Source organism: Crocodylus porosus, unplaced genomic scaffold (genome assembly GCF_001723895.1).
Source record: "Crocodylus porosus isolate Cpor-Errol unplaced genomic scaffold, CroPor_comp1, whole genome shotgun sequence".
In the NCBI taxonomy this organism is placed as follows: domain Eukaryota; kingdom Metazoa; phylum Chordata; order Crocodylia; family Crocodylidae; genus Crocodylus; species Crocodylus porosus.
The window spans coordinates 22,844,866-22,851,099 of NW_017728886.1; the positions used below are offsets into that span (position 1 = coordinate 22,844,866).

At 44.4% G+C, this 6,234-nt stretch overlaps 1 long non-coding RNA gene across 1 annotated transcript; it reads right to left on the reverse strand.

The window, feature by feature from the left end:
* Positions 1-758: 758 nt before the first annotated feature.
* Positions 759-6,029, reverse strand: LOC109307185. The gene is made up of 2 exons (XR_002100194.1): positions 4,664-6,029; positions 759-1,778 (listed from the first exon to the last, which is right to left on the reverse strand). It is a non-coding gene; the product is annotated as an uncharacterized LOC109307185 (long non-coding RNA).
* Between the last annotated feature and the right edge of the window lie 205 nt (positions 6,030-6,234).

Sequence of the window (6,234 nt, forward strand, 5' to 3'; positions counted from 1 at the left end):
TTGGCCCTTTTCCAGTCCTCAGGGACTTGGCCCAAGCACCAGGAGTCCTCAAACAGCCGTGCCAATGGCTCTGCAATGACACCAGCCAGTTCCCTCAGCACCCGCGGATGAAGGTCATCTGGGCCTGCTGATTTGGATACATCTAAGCCCTCCAGGTAATCCTTAACTAGGTCTGAACTAACAGTCAGGGGACTCACATCCTTCCTGGGCCTCTCTATATTATCACCCAAGAGCACCCCATTGTCAGCAGACAGCAACACGGAGGCAAAGAACTTGTTGAAGAGCTCTGCCTTCTCTTGTGCGTCCATCACCAACTGCCCTGCCCTGCCTCATAGGGGTCCAATGTTACCCAGAGACTTCTTCTTGCTACCTATATACTTGAAGAAGGACTTTTTGTTATCCTTAATCCTAGAAGCTAATCTAAGCTCCAGTGCTGCTGGAGGTTTTTGTTGATTTTTTTTTTTTTTAACCAGTGTAAGTCAACTCCATGTATGCATATCTGAGTTTTTATTAAAAACCTTCTCTCTGAAATCATCGCTTCACATGCAATAATGTTGACACATTACATGCCAAGATGTCAATCAAGCAGCAAAAAACACAAGCAGTGGCTCAAGTGCAATCTAAACAGATCAATAGGAAAAAATACAGGAAGAGACAAACCTTCAAAAAAAAACTCAGAACAAAAAATATATATATTGTGTACACTGACAAAACTACTCTGCAAGTTTCAACTTATTTTGTTTGTGATCTTCCATTCTCTGGCTCTACTTCAGGGGAAGGAAGTGTGCACTGTGTATAGCACTGAGTGGTTCATACCACAGTTATTTCCCCTGAGGGTCCACTAACTTCATGACGCGGTAGTATGGAAGAAAGCCCTTTGACAGAAGTTGACATCATGCTAAGCAACTGCTCCATCATCTCACTACTGCTGCTCCTTCTACTGGTATCATCCTCCCTTGTGAAAGTCACTGACAATGCAATCTACTGATAATGTATCCTTCTCCATTCATCCTCCAGAAGCCAGCCCTGTAGTAGTTTATCTAAGTAGCCCCCACACACACACACTTTGCTTAAGGGCTCTGGCACCTCTCCCGGACAGAATGTGAAGGAGCACAGGGCTATGATTCTACAATAGGATTGTGTCCCTGAAAAGCAAAGAAACGGTGTATTTATTTTTCTGTAGACAAGTTCTCTTGGTTCATAAGCAACAAATATATAAGGCTATCTCAGAGAATGCTTTAAAGCTGATGTCAGTGGAAGAAAGTGCGTCTGGCAAATACATATGTATAGACAAGTGCTTCTGGTGACTTTGTTCTCGTGTCTGCAAGGCAGGACACTGCTGTAGTCTAATTACTTATCCCTGCTTTCCATTTCACACTTCCCTCATCACACACGACTGAGGAAGGAGGATAGCCAGGAAAAATGGATTTTTTTTTTTTTTTTTTTTCTGAACTGAAACTCTGCAGGTAAAGGTTGCCTGACAGTACGTGACAGCAGTAATGGGGTTAGGCAGAAAGAGGTAACACCAGATGCCTTAAGTGATCGTGTCTCCAACAACAAGCTTAGCTACACTCTACTCACCAAGTTGCAGAGAGTTTTCTCTGCCCGTTCCAGCCCATGGAGTTTCCCAGGGTTGCTGTTAGTTCCAGGATGGCATCCAAGGCATAGTCTGTATGCTGTATGGTGGGAAGCAGCGGTTAGGGTCTGTCCCTTGTCCGTTCCATGCTGTATCTGCTCTTCTGCCTTCACCAAAAGTGCCTCCAAATCGAAAGGGTGCACTATTGCATGTAGGCGAAAGCATCATCAAACAGGTGAGCTCTTGGCAATTAGCTGGGTATGGCACTGTGATCTGTGGCCACATCTTATCGTCCTTGGAGATCCAATTTTTGCCCTGAAATGAGAGCCTATTTAACCCCTTTTCATGCCAGCCTCCCAAATATATCACCATAGAGCTGTTGATAACTGAGGCATTTCCCCCAAATTGTTGGCCCAGCTTTACCGGTTGTTGTCCGGCTAAGGAAGAAGATTTTTTGGATGGCATCTTTGTTGTGGAACACAGCAGAAACAAAGAAGGTAAAAGCAAGGTTGAGATGCTGAGCATGTTATATCAAGTCCAGAATAAGGGAGTGCATTGTGGGGCAGAATTGGAGGGCAAACAACATGCAGTTGTGATGATGATTATGTGTCCGAGCTAAAACAAAACCAGAGCTCAAACCTCTACCCTCAACCATGCTTACTATTCTGGGTTTAAAGCTCAGAGAAAATTAATAACTGTGTATCAAGAACTGAGTGCTTTCCCTGTTGGACATCTTAATGTAAAGGCTCTGAGAAACAGTCAAGTGCAGGGGCTCAAAGTTTATCCAGAATTCACTTTCCTAAAGTTTCAAAAGTCCTATGCCAGCTGGACTTGAGGAAGACTTCTATCTGTTGACTAATTGATACTTTTGCAAAAAGATTATATACGACATGTAGCAGACTCTTGCTTTCATCTGCCAGCTTTATATTTGTGCATGATTTGGTAACTGGACATCTGTTCTGAAATCCCTATAGAAACTACTCCAGGTTATTTATGCTACTATAGTGAAGCTTAACTTTTTTAAAAAAGTAACTGCTGTGTTTTCTGGGACAACACAAAGAAAAAAAACCCGTAATATATGCTCCTTAATTCCTTGGACACCTCTATGCTTTCACTGATATCAGGAGAATGCTTACAGGACAGATAAAATCCCAGTCCCATTGCCTCGCATCAATCCAAGCCTTTTAAAAATCTGAATAACTCATGAATACGCTATCTATTGGGCCTCCACTTTTTATTTTTTTAAAGGTTCAAGCTATTGACTGAGATTATCAAACAGATTGGGTGATTTAGATACATCTCATTTATAAACTAATGTGTTAACCATTTATAGGATGCTGCAAATTCATTCAAATCATATTCAAATATTTAGACTTTTTTGCTTGGAAAACTTCATCAGTACAAAAGTTATTACTGAATGGTTTCAGAATCATGCCGTGCCCACTGCTACATGTCTTTTCACTAAGTACAGTATAAAAATCAGGAAATAGAATATATTACAGTAAAATTTAAACCACACCTATAGTTAAGAAACCCAGCACTACTTTATTTTAACAGAATCACAGTGTAATTCTAAACTGTAGCATTCAGTATATCTCCTGAGTTTCCCTGCTGAAATATAGCAATGGAAACTTTACAGCATCTGTGTTGCTTTTGGAAACAGTCACTTCACATCTGCTGTCTCTGCGATGCAGTGTCCATGGTGGGTGTAAAATAGCAGTTTTGTAATAGCCAGTAGGATTCCTGTCAGAGGGGTGATTTACAGAAGTATCCCAGAGCCCACAACTGGATTTCCTCATTTTTATACTCTGTAGGAAGTTTTGAATGCGGTTCTTTTCCTAGTAGGCAAAAGTATTGTTATCAGCCACCTCCTAATAGGGTCTTCAGACCCAGGTATATAGTAAGCTACCTGAAGGAAGTTTACCTTGTCATTATGGAGATCAAGGTAGCACCAAGATGACAATTCTCAGTTCCTTTCCCTAAATGGCTGGGGGTCCATCTGCTGCTTCCCCTATCAATACTTTGGCTCTTTAGGAAAAAAGCTGGATTTGACCCCCCCCCCACTGAAAAAAATCCCAGATGTGATCATTTCTGGTTGCAAAACTAATTTCAGTGCTGATCTACCATGTAATTACTAGCTTTCTTTTGGTGGAGGAGGGGCTGAGGGAAGGAGTGTTTGGTAAATTACCAAAACAAGGAAGTAAGAAACCTGCTCCTTGCCTCCTTATTGCCCATTTCCTTCTGTCTAAATAATCTATGCATTCATTTAAATAATAATAAAAAAGGAGGCTCCTGTTACCAGAGGTAACCCACAAACTTTTTTTGCCTTTGCTTTGTCACCTGTCTCCTTTCCTACAAAAGTTCACATACTAGCTTGAACACCAGCATCTGGGGGCGATTACCATTCTGTCCTCCCCCCATACATGCACACAATTTCCCCCCCTTCCATTTTTCCCTTCTTTCTTGAAATCTGACAAATCACAAAATTTAACACCACCAAAAATAAATCGCACCGTACTGCCACCCTCCTGGCTAACCAAAATGCTTGTTCCTGAGATTACAGTAATTACAGCCCCAGCGTGAGCTCCACACAAGCGCTAAATGAAACAGCACATCAATTAAAAAATAAACACTCCATTCTGGGAGCAAGACAACCCCCTGGGATGTCCTAACAAGCGGAAAGGAACCTGCCAGGCTGCGGCCTCCGCCTCTGTCCCTTAAGGTGGCTCGGCAGGCGGGGGGGAGGTTAACTGGGGGAGTAACAAGTGGCAGAGAAAGCAGGCACAGTCCTGCCTACAAGCTCAGTTCATCCTCAGTTCCATCCCTGGAGCGTAACTTGGAAATGACCGGGTCATGCTGTTGGAAGCCAGAAGAGCAGGAGTTAGCAGGGACTGAAAAGCCACTTTGTCCCCTCGTGGTTCGTGCCTGTGCCGGGGGTTGGTCCTCTGCTTTTGCACCAAGTCGTTTTCCCTACCAGAGAGCTGGGCTGTGCTTGTGATTGATCCACCTTTATAAACGTTCCCACCCCACTTTGTGAGTTACTTCAGATCTCCCCTTGGACACCCCCCACTCCTGCCATGGGCTCACCAAGCCTGACAGCCAAGTCTCCAGGTGACCTGCACAATCCACGGCAGAAGATCTCACGCTCTTTGACTTCAGATGTTCGCAGGAAAAAGCAGGGCACAGGGTAGCTGCAGCAGTGCTCTGGTTTCCTCTTCTTCCAAAGGAAATCTACCACCTGTTCAGAGGAGCACAATTATTAGCCCTCCTACAGGGGAAGCAGCTGCTGTCAAGGCATGGGACTGACAAGATTTTATAACTCTTAGAAATGAAGGGTCCTGTCCTGCCAGTTATTAAGTAAGCATCCTTTTCAAGACTCCCTCTGTCACTGGGGATTGAGAGAGCAGTGCCATTCACCATTAGAGAGGCTTGGAGCTGTGTTAATCTGGAGCCAGGCAAAAGGCAGGGTACATTTGCAACTTTCAGACCAAATTAGATCTATGTGGCAATGGGAATTGGCCATTTAGGCCAACACCTCACTCCCAAAACACACCTGAGCCTTTAGCTATTGAAGTACCTTGGTCTCCTATCACCTAAATGACCAGAGGGCTGTCATGGGAGTTTATGGGATGGATCCTCTGATTCTTAAGTTGCAATTTTTGGCTCAGCTGGTCCTTAACCATTCAGAATCCACTGCAGCAATCCACTGTGGAGCGGTGGCTGCTTGCCCCCTTAAGTCTTATTGGACACTCGATAGAGAAAGAAGTAGTTAGCTGGGTTAGTCTGAAGTCAAGGAGGAAGGAGGGGCAGGGTGCCTCTAAATTGCCACCCTGCCCTGCTATATACTCAGTGCAGCAAGCTTTCTCCCCTCACTCAAGATAGGCACGAACTCAGATTCTGGCGTACAGACTCCAGCCTCCAAGTGGAAGTTTTATTGCCCGGGAGATGATCCTGCCATGGACTGTAAACAATGCCTATTTTAAGCAGCGCTAGCTAAGGAAGTGCAGCCACTCTTCAGTGTAACCAGCTGCCAGTTGGGATAAATCAAAGTCCACACCGGTGTATCAACCAAATGGACTGACTCGTCTGGCAAGTGTGCACACATACTCTCAGGACCCAAACCATTTATTGACTGATACTTCGACTCTGGCAGATCCTTAGCCACCACTAAGGTCTGGATTAGGTTGCATGTTTTCCTTGGACAGATGTGTGTCTGGACTGTGCAAAAGCCCTCTATGGAAAAAAAGTTTTTCAGGTTTCTCCAAAACCATCGTGGCAAAACCCAAGTAATGTTTTTCAAGATCAGGCTTTGGGTCCGCTTTGATTTAGGCCCTACTGCTGCACAATACACGCAGAGCAGGCACCTGGGCAGAGAAGCCTTCAGTGCGTTTTTTGCAGAGCACACTGAAGAATTCTAGCCATTGGGCACTTGTTCCCGAGACAAAATGATGTGAAACCAAAGTTTTCTTTTCTTTTTTTCTTTTTTCTTTTTTTTTTTAAAGGAAAAAGAGAGTGATGCAAACTTGCTCCTAACTCCTGAAAGAGCCATTGGCCAGGACTCACCTGGAAATGACACACACATGCACGCACGCACCCCTGGATAGGAAGGGATCCCTATCCTGCTTGTGCGCGCACGCACGCACGCGCACGCGCACACA